Raw genomic sequence first — 14,106 nt, 5'->3', positions numbered from 1 at the left:
CCCATTCTACAATCTGCTTCCATTTTATGCATGAGCTTATCCCATTCATACTCACAATTATAATTACTAATTGTGTATTTCCCTCCATTGTATTTTCTCCTGTTTATCCTTCTCTCTCTTTTTATCCTATCCCTCCTCAACAGTCTGTCTTGCTTCTGACTACTGGCTCCCTTAATCTGCCCTCCCTTTTATCATTCCTCTTCTCTTTTCTTTTTTTCCCTTCCCCTCCTATTTCCCTGTTGGGTACAAAAGCTTGTATGTATACGTGTGTGTGTGTGTGTGTGTGTGTGTGTGTGTGTGTGTGTGTGTATTCTTCCCTCTTTGAATCAATTCCAATGAGAGTGAGGCTCAGGCATTGCCTACTGCCCCCCATTTCCCCTTCCTTGTGCACCTCTTTTATGTGAGATAATTCTCCCATTCTACCTCTCCCTTCTTCTTTTGCCCAGTGCATCCCTTTCTGCCCCCTTCATTTTTTCTTATATCATCCCAAAATAATTGACTTACACCTGTGCCATCTATCTATGTAGACTGCTTCTAACTGCCCTAATGATGCTAAAGTTCTTAGGAATGATATGTATCATCTTCCCATATGTACCCCAGGAATGTAAGCAGGTGAATTTTATTGAATCTCATGATTTCTCTTTCATGTTTACCTCTTTATGCTTTTTTTGAGTCTTGTATTTGAATGTCAAATTTTCTATTCAGCTCTGGTCTTGTCATTAGGAATTCTTGAAAGTCCTCTATTTCATTAAAGGTATATTTTTTTTCCTCTGAAGGATTATACTCAGTTTTGCCAGTTAGGTTATTGTTGGTTGTAAGCCCTCTGCTCCTTTAACATGGAAACTACTAAGTTTTGTGTGATCCTGACCATGGCCTTACAATATTTGAATTGTTTCTTTCTGGTTGCTTGCAATATTTTCTCCTTGATATGGGAGCTTTGGAATTTGGCTATAATATTCCTGGGAGTTTTCATTTTAGGATCTCTATCAGGAGGTAATTAGTAAATTCTTCCAATTTCTATTTTACCCTCTGGATCTAAGATATCAGGATAGTTTTCCTTTATAATTTCTTGAAATATGATGTCTAGGCTCTTTTTTTAAATATGGTTTTTAGGTAGTCAGCCCAATAATTCTTAAATTATCTCTCCTCAAACTATTTTCCAGGTCAGTTGTTTTTCACATTTTCTCCTTTTTACTCTTTTGACCTTGTGTTATTGTTTCTTGATGTCTCGTGGAGTCAGCTTCCAGTTGCTCAATTTTAATTTTTAAGGGATTATTTTCTTCAGTGAACTTTTGTACCTCTTTTTCCCATTGGCCAATTCTTCTTTTTAAGGGGTTCTTTTCTTCAGTGAATTTTTTTGCCTCCTTTTCCATTTAGCCTATTCTTCCTCTTAAGGAGTTCTTCTCTTTAGTGAATTTTTTTTTGTCTCTTTTTACCATTAGGCCAATTCTCTTTTATTTATTTATTTTTATTTAATATTTTAGTTTTCAACATTGATTTCCACAAGATTTTGAGTTACAAATTTTCTCTCCATTTCTACCCTCCCCGCCATTCCAAGATGGTATATATTCTGATTGCCTTGTTCCCCAGTCAGCCCTCGCCTCTTTCACCCCACCCCCACCATCCCCTTTCCCCTTACTTTCTTGTAGGGCAGGATAGATTTCTATGCCCCATTCCCTATATATCTTGTTTCCCAGCTGCATGCAAAAAACAACTTTTTAAAAAAAATTTTAAGCATCTGTGTTTAAAAATTTGAGTTGCAAATTCTCTCCCCTCTTCCCTTTCTAGCCACTCTCCCTAGGAAGGCAAGCAATTCAACATAGATCACACATGTATCATTATGTAAAACACTTCCACAATGCTCATGTTGTGAAAGACTAACTATATTTCCTTCCATCCTATCTTGTCCCCCTTTATTGAATTTTCTCCCTTGACCCTGTCCCTTTTCAAAGGTGTTTGCTTTTGATTACCTCCTCCCCCTATCTGCCCTCCCTTCTATCATCCTCCCTTTTTTTAACCCCTTCCCCTTACTTTCCTGTGGGGTAAGATACCCAATTGAGTGTGTATGTTATTCCCTCCTCAAGTTGGATCCCATGAGAGTATGATTCACTCATTCCTCCTCACCTGCCCCCTCTTCCCTTCCAATGAACTGCTTTTTCTTGCCACTTTTATGTGAGATAATTTACCCCATTCTATCTCTCCCTTTCTCCCTCTCTCAATATATTCCTCTCTCACCCCTTAAATTTATTTTATTTTTTTAGATATCATCCGTTCATATTCAACTCATCCTGTGCCCTCTGTCTATATTCCCTTCAACTCCCCTAATACTGAGAGAGGTCTCATGAATTACACACATCATCTTTCCATGTAGGAATGTAAACATAACAGTTCAATTTTGGTAAGTGCCTTATGAATTATCTTTCTTGTTTACCTTTTCATGTTTCTCTTGATTTTTGTATTTGAAAGTCAAATTTTCTACTCAGCTTTGGTCTTTTCATTGAGAAAGCTTGAAAATCCTCTATTTTATTGAAAGTCCATATTTTGCCTTGGGGCATGATACTCAGTTTTGCTGGGTAGGTGATTCTTAGATTTAAAATAGCTCCATTGACCTCCAGAATGTCATATTCCAAGCCTTTTGATCCCTTAAAGATCTTGTGTTATCCTGATTGTGTTTCCACAATATTCAAATTGTTTCTTTCTGACTGCTTGCAGTATTTTCTCCTTGACCTGGAAATTCTGGAATTTGGTAACAATATTCCTAGGAGTTGTCTTTTTGGGATCTTTTTCAGGAGGCAATTGGTGGATTCTCTCAATTTCTATTCTACCCTCTGGCTCTAGAATATCAGGGCAGTTCTCCTTGATAGTTTCTTGAAAGATGATATCTAGGCTCTTTTTTTGATCATGGCTTTCAGGTAGTCCAATAATTTTTAAATTATCTCTTCTGGATCTATTTTCCAGGTTAGTGTTTTTTCCAATGAGATAGTTCACATTATCTTCCATCTTTTCATTTCTTTGGTTCTGTTTTATAATATCTTGGTTTCTCATAAAGTCACTAGCTTTCACTTGTTCCAATCTAATTTTTAAGGTGGTATTTTCTTCAGTGGTCTTTTGGACCTCCTTTTCCATTTGGCTAATTCTGCCTTTCAAGGCATTCTTCTCATTGGCTTTTTGGAGTTCTTTTGCCATTTGAGTTAGTCTATTTTTTAAGGTGTTATTTTCTTCAGTATTTTTGGGGTCTGCTTTAGCAAGTCATTGACTTATTTTTCATGGTTTTCTTGTATCACTCTCATTTCTTTTCCCAATTTTTCCTCTACTCCTCTTACTTGCTTTTCCAATCCTTTTTGAGCTCTTCCATGGCCTGAGCGCAATTCATATTTTTCTTGAAAGCTTTTGATGTAGGCTCTTTGACTTTGTCGACTTTTTCTGGCTGTATATTTTGATCGTCTTTGTCACCAAAAAAGGAATCTAGAGTTTGGGTTTGAGTCGGAGTTCATTTTCACTGCCTGTTCATGTTCCTAGCCAACTACTTGACCCTTGAGCTTTTTGTCAGGATATGACTACTTGTAGAGTAGTGAGTATTTAGTCCCAAGCTTTAGGGTCCAAGCACTGCTGTTTTCAGAACCACTTGTATTCCACCGTCACCTCAGGCTCTGTCCCTGCAGTGCTCCTCCTCCCCCAAGAACTGCCAGCCAGGACCACAATTCAGATCCATGCAGGGTACAGCAAGAGAATCTGCCTTTGTGCCTACAAAGCGCCTCTTGCACTCCCGCTCTGATCCGCTGCTAGATTCCTCCCACTGTGTGAGCCAGGGACTTGGGAAGCAGCTGATGCTGGAGTTCTGGAAGCAGCCTCAGGAGCTTCCTGCTGCTGCTACTGCCACTGCAGCACCAGCTCCTCCACCCCCAGAGCTGGCAGCCGGATCGCTCTGAACTCAATCCCACAGTTTCCCCCAATCTGTTCTTCGGTGTTCCTGGGTTGAGAAGTCTGGTAACTGCCACAGCTCACTGTTTCGTGGCCCCAAGGCCTGTTCCGGCTGGCTGATTCTGGGTCTGGTCTGTCCCGGTGCGGCCCATGCTGGGCTGCCCTCTGCTCTCAGCGCCATGTGATAGACCCTTCCCGGAGACCATCTAGGCTCTCCTGGGCTGGAGACCTGTTTCCCTCTGCTATTTCGTGGGTTTCACAGTTCTAGAATTTGTTCAGAGCCATATTTTACAGGTGTTTGGAGGGATTTGGGGGAGAGCTTAAGCAAGTCCCTGCTTTCCAGCCACCATCTTGGTTCCACCCCCAATTCTCTTTTTTTAAGGTGTTATTTTCTTCAGTATATTTCTGTGCCTCTTTAACCAAGCTGTTAATTCTCTTTTCATAATTTTCTTGCATGACTCTCATTTCTTTTACCAATTTTTCCTTTACCACTCTACCACTCTTCTCTCTTTCTTTAACTCTTCCAGGAATTCTTGTTGGGTTTGTGCCCAATTAGTATTTTCTTTGAGGCTTGGTTGTAGCTATTTTCACATTGTTGTCTCCTTCTAAGTTTGTGTCTTGGTCTTCCCTGCCACTTTAGCAGCTTTTTATTGTCAAGTTCTTTTTTTTTTTTTGTAGTTTTCTCATTTCCCCCACCTATCTCTTGATTTTGAACTTTATGTTTAAGTTGGGCTCTGCTCACCTGAGGGTGGAGAGGCACTGTCCCAAGTTTCAGGCTTTTTGTGCTGTTGTTTTCAAAGCTAGTTCTGGGGGTCTGCAAGCTTTTGGTGCTTCCAAGGTATTGTGATCCAGGTAGAGGTGTGGTTACTACTCTCTGATACAGTCTTTATCCAGGAAGAGCCCCTGTTCCTCTGCAGCTGCAAGCTCTAGAACTGTTCTTGGCTCTGGAATTGTGACCAGGTTCCAAGCTCTTCTGCAGCCACAAGCACTGGTGTTCCTCTCTGCCTTGGAACTGCAACCAGGGCCCCTTCTCTCTTGTGACTGACCAGAAGTACTCCTCTCTACCCTGGAACTGTGATTCAGATCTACACGTGGGCAATAGAATTGCCAATCAACATCAGCTACTCCCAGAGCCAGCAAAAGGTCCCCTGTAATCTCTTTCTGACCAGTTGTCTGACTCCCTTGCCATTTCTGGGCTGAGAGCTCCCAAAGCTGTTACTGCTGCTATCACAGCTATCTTCAAGGCCTAAGATGGTGCTGCCACCATTTTGCTCTAGGCTGGCCCCTACCCTGGTGTCACAGACCTCTTCTGCTGACTTCTAAGTTTTCTTAGGCTGGAAAGATGTCTCACCCTGACCTTTTGTTGTCTCTATTGTTCTAAAATTTGATTTGAGGCATTATTTTAAAGTTGTTTGGAAGAGAATGTTGGGAGAAGTTAGCTGGGTTGTGGCTTCTAATCTGCCATCTTGGCTCTGCCCCACTTACATTGATCTTGAGGTCTACTAAAACACCCAAATCTTTTTTTTTTTCAAAACAACTGCAATCTAGGCATGCTTCCCCCATCTGGTACTTGTAAAATTAAGTTTTTGAACATAAGTGAACATTTTATTGGAACTGGCCCCTCATTCTGGCCTGTTGGATCCGGACTCTGTTACACAATATGTTAGCTATTCCTTTGGTTAGTTATTCATTTGCAAATTTGGTAAATATGTCATTTGTATCTGTATCCAAATCATCATGAAAATCTCAGTATAGGATCAAGAACAGAGCTCTGGTTCAGTCCACCAGAAATATCCAACCACATTAACATCAAGTCAATAACATGCTATGCATCTCCATATTGATGTTAAACATTTTTCAATCATTTGGATTAATATTAGCATTTACTATTAGCTTTATTTCCTCACAAATGTTGACTCATCCAAATACAACAACTCTTTCTCTTCCTACATAAAATCAAGGGGTTGGCCTAGATGATATCTAAAGTGATATCTGTTTTGACATTCTATGTTCTAAAGCGCCATATATCTCTGACAGGCTATTTTTAAAGTTACTTCCAGCTCTGATATTTTTTAATTTAAAAAATTAAGGATATCTTTTGTTTTTACATACACTCGTTTCCAAATATATCCCTTCCATATATATTCTTACCCCTCCACACCAATATATCAATTGTTTCTAATAGCATACGCAATATTCCATATCATCCTACCAACTTCTGTACTTCAGGGAAAGGTGCATTATCTCAGTTCTTCTCTGGAACTACTTGGTCATTATAATTACACAGATTACAAAGAATTCAATTTTGCTTTATTGTTTTTTCTGTTTACATTGCTATATTGATTGTGTCTATTATTTTCCTGGTTCTGCCTACTGCATGTTGTATCAGATCATAATTCTTCCCATTCATTTTTGAATTTTTTTCAGAATCATCATTTGTTATGGCACAATAAATATTCAATTACCTTCATATACACAATTTATTTAGTCACTTTCCACCTTGGTAGCTGCTTGGTTCCAGTTCTTTGTTGTTGGAAAAAGTCTATCTCTGATAATATATATCTCTATGATTCATAAATTCAATGTTGTGTTTACACACGGCAAAGGTCCCTCAAACAGTTTCTTCAAACATCCTCATGAGGGCAGTGTTGTCCATCGGCACTGTCCTGTTAAGACTACTGTAATTCCCTAAGAGGTGAAGGGGGTCTGACCAAAGTGCATCATTTGCAAAACCTGGAAGAGACCCCCATGTTTCAGCTCTGAGCATTGGCCTTGAGGCGCCTGTGGCCTTTAGTGTGAATGAGTTCCTGTCTATAAAACATTTTAGAATCCATCTAACTATACTATCATCTGGCCCAAACCCCTCCACCTTGTCCAAGAGCATAAAATGAGATTTTTATGAGATTGTTTTCCTTCCTTCCTTCTTCCTTCCTTCCTTCCTTCCTTCCTTCTGTTATACCAAGAGCGAGCTAGACATGTCACAGAGTATAAGTTTTAAATGGAGAATTTATTAGCCGGCGACCATTCGAGGTTCAACCCAAATCAGAATAGCCCCGAGTTGGGGTGAAGAAGTCGTATTTATACAGAAAAACAGGGTGCAGTGGTTAATTATCTCTTGAAATTTATGGGCCAGGTCACAAGGTGGTCCGGGGGAACAGGAACAAAGGTCTTGACAGACTGAAGATTCTGACAGGTTATCCTTAAGTGGGATAATCTTATCTATTGACTTTCCTTGGAGGAGTCATGGAGCCAAAAGGTCTGAGTCCATTCTTTCTTATGCAAACTGGGGTTTTCTCAGGGGCTGTGGGGCAGGGGTCTCCTTAGCAATAACTGATTTCTCCAGTACCACCCTTCCTTCCTTCCTTCCTTCCTTCCTTCCTTCCTTCCTTCCTTCCTTCCTTCCTTCCTTCCTTCCTTCTTTCCTTCCTTCTTCTCCCTCTTCACCCTCTCTCTGTCCACACAGAGAATCATACCCTTTCCTGCAGGTGCTCTGCCCAAAGGAATATAAATTTTGAATGCTGGAACCTAGCAAGATATCTTGAGGTTTACAATCTAGATTTCTTTTTTATGGACCATGCCTTAAACCCAAATCACTCTGGCTCTCATTAATTGGCCAACAATAGGTTCCAACCCAAGCCTTACTTGGTCATTGTTTGGATTCTGATGGCTCAGAGTGAGTGTAAATAGCTATTTTTTTCTGTTTTGGCCAGTGACCCTGAGGGTCTTCCCCTCCCAGATTGATTTAGGTTTTTGACTAGGTAGAAGAGGCCTTTCTGTGCCTAATTTTTTTTACCTAGCCTTAATCACTGAATGGGCGTTGCCTGAGACAAACTGAGACCTGGGAAAGATCTCCTCACCAACATAGTGACCGTATTGCTTTTGTCTGCCACAGTTGTTACCCAAAGACACTCCTCCATGCCCTTCTTCTTTCATTTTGTTATCATCTCATCTTCTTTGTATCTGGGGCTGCTCCTGTGCCCCCCACCTTACCTGTTGTGTTCCTTTTGATATGCCCTTATGGAGCCATAGTCATCTATCTCATTCCAACAAATTTCAGTGACGCCTAAGAGGTCAAATTTGCCTCTTTGCATTAGTATCTCTACTTTATCATGGTTGTAACCCACACTTGGTGTAATTGTAATTGTGTGCTCAGCATTACTGATAAGGGAACTAAGGCTGAAAAAAATTGAGTGCTTATGGCCCTAGAACTACTGAGGGTCAAAGCCAGGGTTGTCTTGCTAGCTCCTGTTTTGGATTTTGTCTTCTGTGAATTTCTGGGTGTTGTAGGGCTTCTGTTGCCTTGGCTCCATTCACCTCTTTTACCTGGACTCTAAAGACACTTCCCTATGCAGCCACATATGGGAGCTAGAGGCAGTGGTGGCTTTCTATAGCAGGTGCAACCACAATGATATATCCCTCACACGTTGCTCTAGCCTAGATAGTAAGCTCAGAGGTAACATGGTATAGTTCGAAGAGCCCTTGACTTGAAACAGAAGACCTAGGTTTGAGTGCTGGCTCTGTCTAACCTTGCACAAGTCCCTGAACATCTCTGGGCCTCAGTTTCTTCATCTGCAGAATGAAGGAGTTGCAGTAGATGACATCTAAGGTCTTTTTCAGCTCTATAAAATCCATTGATTGTTGTTAAATATATTTCACGAAGCATTTGTATTTATTTTAGCATTAAAATGTCTATGTGTCCAAGTATAACAAAGCTCTCCTTTGCTCAATTATATAAAATCGGGGATGGGAAGGGGTTCACCTAGATGAAATCTTAGGCACCCTTCAGTTCTGTTGTTCTGAGCTCCACCTCATCCATCCATTTTTCATCCCTCACCTGTCATCCCTTCCCATTCTGACATTGTATGGTTTCTGTCCTAGAGTCCCTTCCAGCTCTGATATTCTTTGGTCTGTGTTCTAAGTCCCTTCTGGCTCTTCTATTTGGGGCCATCGCCAGTCTTCTTGATTTATGTCTCACCACTGGATTGTGATGACTCTGGAGGAGAAATCGAGGCTGATGACTTTGCACAGCCCTGCCTTACTTAAATCCAATTCCCTTGCAAGTCAAGATGTCACCCTCCTGATGTCATTGGCTCTCTTCAATAATGAAGGGCAAACGACAAAGAAGCTGTTCTATTCTATGTTCTAGGTCCCCTCCAGATCTTTTATTCTATATTCTAAGACCCTGTCGGCTCTGATGTTCTCTGTCTCCATAATTTAGAAGCTGTTCATATTCTCACAAGTTATTTTACATTAAGAGTTGGGCTTGTGACTTCCTTCACAAACACTTGGTTTCTTCAAATGTCCTCACGGGGGCAGTGTTATCCTCTAGGTTTTATAAAACACCACCGTAAGAGGTAAAGGGGCCTGCCTATCTGTCTATCCAAGGCTGTCATTTAAAAGCTGGAAGCAGGCCCTTGTTTTATGGCTTCGAGGCAGCCCCTTTGGACTTCGGGGTGAAGGAGCAAACTCGCCTCCCCATTTTGGTTTAGTTCTTTCCTTGTGTCCCCTCTACCTTCTCCACTCCCTAGGGAGAAAAGAAGATGGCACTCACAGTTGCTCCCCTAGTTCAAGATCCCCTAGACTCCCAGGTTTCCCCAAATAGATCCTGTGCTTTAAAACTTAGCACACAGCAGGTGCTTAATTCATGCTTGTTTGAATCACATTTAAATAGCACTTTTACATAGCCCTTGATGTTGTACAAACATTGAATAGGATTTGTGCCTCCAAACAACACTTTGAGGCAGATTCTAACGGCATTATTTTCTCATTTTACAGACGAAGAATTGAGGTTTTCACCTGTCTGTGGCTGCCCAGAAAACAAGAGGCAGAACTAGAATTTGAAGCAGGTCTGTCGGTTCTTTCCATCACACCACACTGGTTCTTTAAATAGACTATTTCTATTTTGTCACTACTATTTAAAACATAATTATTTTAATTATAAAATTAATCCTAGCATCAAAAAATAAAAGAAGGAATGAGAAAACTATCATTTATTTTCATTCTCTCCTTTTCTTTGGTCTTTTTCCTTCCTTTTCACCATCTGCTTCTTTGGGAATGGAGAAGGCAGATGTTGGCCGGTTGAAGTGACTTGCCTTGTGAACAGCACAACCTGTTTACTTAATTTAATTCAATTCATCAGTTAGAATAGAGAGATGGATATGTCAGGTTGAACCTGAAATGGTAGTGGAAGACAGAGACTGATTCAACCAGCCTAGTTATCTAGTTACCAAGAATAATTATTTCATTTAGGAAGCTACTTCCTCTCTCATTCATTTCTCAGCTTCTTGTAATTTGGCGTTTGACCCTGTAAGAAATGGGAGGAGGAGTTTTGTTTCCACAGAACTGAAGGTACACTCCCCCCACCCCACCCCAGCCTTAGCAGAAACCAGGCCTCAAGGTCGGTCAGGTGAAGGTCAGAGGCTTGTACTCATGCTTTCTGAGAAGGCAGTCAGGCGAACCAGGTTGAACCAGTTCAAGCTTATCTAGGGTCTAGTCTTGGTCAAGAGTCCAGGCCTACTGATTTGCATAATTTGCATATGTTAAAGAGGGAAATTAGGGGAGTAAGGAATGTAGATTAATCCTAAACTCAGACAAGGAAAATCTAATTAACTTCACTTTTGCTTCTGTACCCTTACTATCCTACCTATATAAACTGTATAACCTAGGAAAACTGTAAAAAACTAACTGTAACTCTAGCAGGAGTGGAAGGAATGGTTCCCTGCCCCCCCCTCCACTGCAGCTGTATCAGTGTGAGTGTTCCTGTGAGCAATACACCCACTCTCAAGAGAAGTGTAATAAACGCCTTCCTCTGCCCCCTCTGGTCCTGAGTTCTTTGGGTGAGAATGGGCAAATTGCATGGATCTTCCTAAGGTCAAGTGAAGGGAAGCAATGAGCAGTGGAAGCTCGTCTTGGGCTTACTCCCAGATCTTGCCTTGGGGTGTCCTGTGATCCCCACTGTGGTGTTAAGAGGGCTACTACTCTGGATTCCCTTGGGAAACCTTGTGGTCTGCACAACCTTCTTAAGGGGACATCACTTGGGTCTTCCGGCTCTGTCTCGGGAGCCTTGTGATCTTACTGCTGTTCTAAGGGGCCATCACTTGGGTCCTCCTAGGATCTGACCCTAGGAAGCCCTGTGATCCCCACAGATTAAGGGTGGGCTACCACTTGGTCTTCCCCTGGGAGTCCTGTGGTCTGCACAGCCTTCCTTAGGGATTATCACGGGGTTCTTCCTCAGGACTTTGGCCCTGCCTAGGAAGACCAGTGACCCCAAAACCGCATTTCTCACAACCCTATCACTCAAATAAAACTGCTCTCTTCAAGGCAATCTAGGCTCTCTTTATTTAGGAACTAAAATAGCTTATCTCAATCATCATCCTTCCTGACCTCACTGTAACTCTGGACACAGTTAACCATCCCCTCCTCTTGGGTACCTATTCCTCCCTTGCCTTTCTTAATGCTGCTCTCATTTGGTTCTGTTTCTTTGCTGGATCATTACCCATGCTTCACCCCCTACTGTAGGTGTTCCCTAAGATTCTATCAGGAAACCTGTTTTCTTCTCTCCCTACACTTAGTGATCTCATTAGCTCCTATGGGTTCAATAATCACCTCTTTGAAAATGACTCCCAGATGTCTATGTCTGGCCTGATTCTTCTCCTGAGCTCTAGTGCCACATTGTCAATGGTTGGTTATCTACAAATATATGTATCTCAAACTTAACATTCCTGAAACAGAATTAATTATCTTACCCCCACCCCCAATCTACCACTTTTTCTAACCTTCTTATTTTTGCTGAGGGAACGTGTGATAAGATTAGGGTTCTCCCATTTTCTGCAACAAAGATCAGTTTTCCCTAAAAGGCAACAAAGCTGTCCCTGAGACTTGATAGGCCCCTTCTCCCTGACACAACTTCCTGGTCACCTAAAGATATAAAAAGTTCCACCCACTACTTTACCACAGTCCCAGGCTGCTATCATCTCTGAATCCATGTGGTTTTCCTCTGGGAAATCCTTCCCTACTCTGCCAATCCCTTGCCAGAAGATTTTCTTTATATCCTGGACTGTTCTAATAGTACTGTGAAAAATTATCTTTCTTAGTAATCATTATGTTGGAGACTCAGAGCTTCCTCCCCCATCCCCCTTTCTTCCAAAGTTCAGTCTTTTCTTCAGAAGGATATTAAGCTTTAATCTAATGTGTCTATTCCTGTTCATTGTGTTGCCCACAGATGTTTCCCAGACAGGTCTGGGAAAATGTTGATTCCTCCCTGTTGTCAAGACAGGTGATATGGAAATTGATGTTTCTTTGACCAAGATTGGGTGACCCTCATTTTCATATAGCCCACCTCCCAGTGTATTGACCAACTGGAGTTGATTGGCACCTCACCTCTTGGGAGCACCTACTCTTCGAAGGATATGTACTCCAAGCCCCAAACTGAGCCAGTTCTGGACTGCAACTCCCATGCACTGCATTCATGTCTCCAGCTTAAGAGAAATTAAAAATGTGGACACAATCAAATTTCATTTGTCTTTTCTTCAAACAAACTCAGCAAGGCTGACAGTAGTGAGTCTTAACTTTTGTATAAATAGTCTCAAAATCATTATATTTTAGTTTGCTCTGTCTGGCTTCATTTCTCTCATCTCCTTGGCAACATAGCAATAGCAAATGATACCTGTAAGGTGTAGCTAGCTGCTTATTAATTGTCTAAAAGAAATTAACTTTTCTCTTAAGAAGGCCAGAAGTGGCTACCTTACAGTGCTTCAGCTTCTTGTCTTTCATTTTTGAGCACATTTATAACTTCTCTCTTTCTTTTGAAGAGGATCAGTAGTCTTGGATTGGAAGATAGCCAGGATTCTTTTGATCTTGTATGGGAATTATTTATTTCTGGAAATCCTGCTAAACTAGTCTGTGACTATGTGCTTGTTTATTAGGTCTTACTTGTAGTTATTTTAGGCAGTCAAATTCAGAAAAAAAATTGTTGAAAGAGCAGTTAATAAAATCAAAATATCCTTCTTTGTTGACTTATATGAATTCACCTCTTCTTTTCCTCCACTCTTTGTTAGGACGAACAAATAATGAAGTACTCAAAGCGTAGAAGCAGCAGGAGAGAGACCAAATACTTGATTTCTTCAAACTATATCACGGGATTTTGCATAATTGACATTTCCTTATGCCTTTTAAGTATTTACTAACTTTTCCTCTCCTTCCCTCACCCCTCTCCCAAATCTTCACCGAATTCTAATTAAATATCTAAATGCAATGTTTTTCCAAGTAATGGTCAATGTTGCTAACACTGTCATGGGGGCTGGGCAGACTCCCAAGGATGTAATTAAAACAGGGGCCATCGATCTTTAAATAGGTGTTTGATGATAGTTGTTAGAGCTGAGCTTGTAATTTTTTTTATATTATTTTTTCCAATTATATGTAAAGACAATTTTTAACATTCTTTTTTTTACAAAATTTTGAGTTCCAAATTTTTCTCCCTCCTTCCCCTCCCCTCTTCCTAAAATAGTAAGCAATTTGATATAGGTTATTGATGTGCAATCACGTAAAACATACTTCTATATCAGTTATGTTGTGAAAGAAGAAACAGAACAAAAGGAAAAAACCATGAAAAAATAAGGAAAGTCAAAATAGCATGTTTCAATCTGCATTCAGAGTCTACCAGTTCTTTCTCTGGATATGGATAACATTTTCCATCGTGACTCTTTTGTAATTGGCTTGGACTGCTGAGGAGCGCTAAGTCATTCATAGTTGATCATCACACAGTGCCGCTGTTACTGTGTATGATGGTCTCCTGGTTCTGCTCATTTCACTTTGCATCAGTTCATTTAAGTCTTTCCAGGTTTTTCTGAAAACCCCCTGTCTAGCTTATAAATTAATGGAATATAAAACCAAAAATTTTAATTGGAAAAAAATAAACATAAAAGCAAGGGAGAATGTAAGTACTTTGAGGTCAGGAAATGTCTTGTTTTTGTCTTTGTATCTCCAGAACCTAACAGCACTTTTTAGGTGGTCCATACATGTTAGCTGAATTGAATTGTTGATGGTGGTTCTAGGAACAAAGTGAACCAACCTCAGAGAATTCCCCTCTATTAATTCCCTAGAAGGACTTTAAGAGCCATTACAATACCAAAAGCGAGGTTGAAATGATAGAACAGGTGACTGGTGGTCGTGGTGGTGATGGTGGTG

Source organism: Trichosurus vulpecula, chromosome 9 (assembly GCF_011100635.1).
Source record: "Trichosurus vulpecula isolate mTriVul1 chromosome 9, mTriVul1.pri, whole genome shotgun sequence".
NCBI classification, from domain to species: domain Eukaryota; kingdom Metazoa; phylum Chordata; class Mammalia; order Diprotodontia; family Phalangeridae; genus Trichosurus; species Trichosurus vulpecula.
This window is presented reverse-complemented; position numbering follows the sequence as displayed.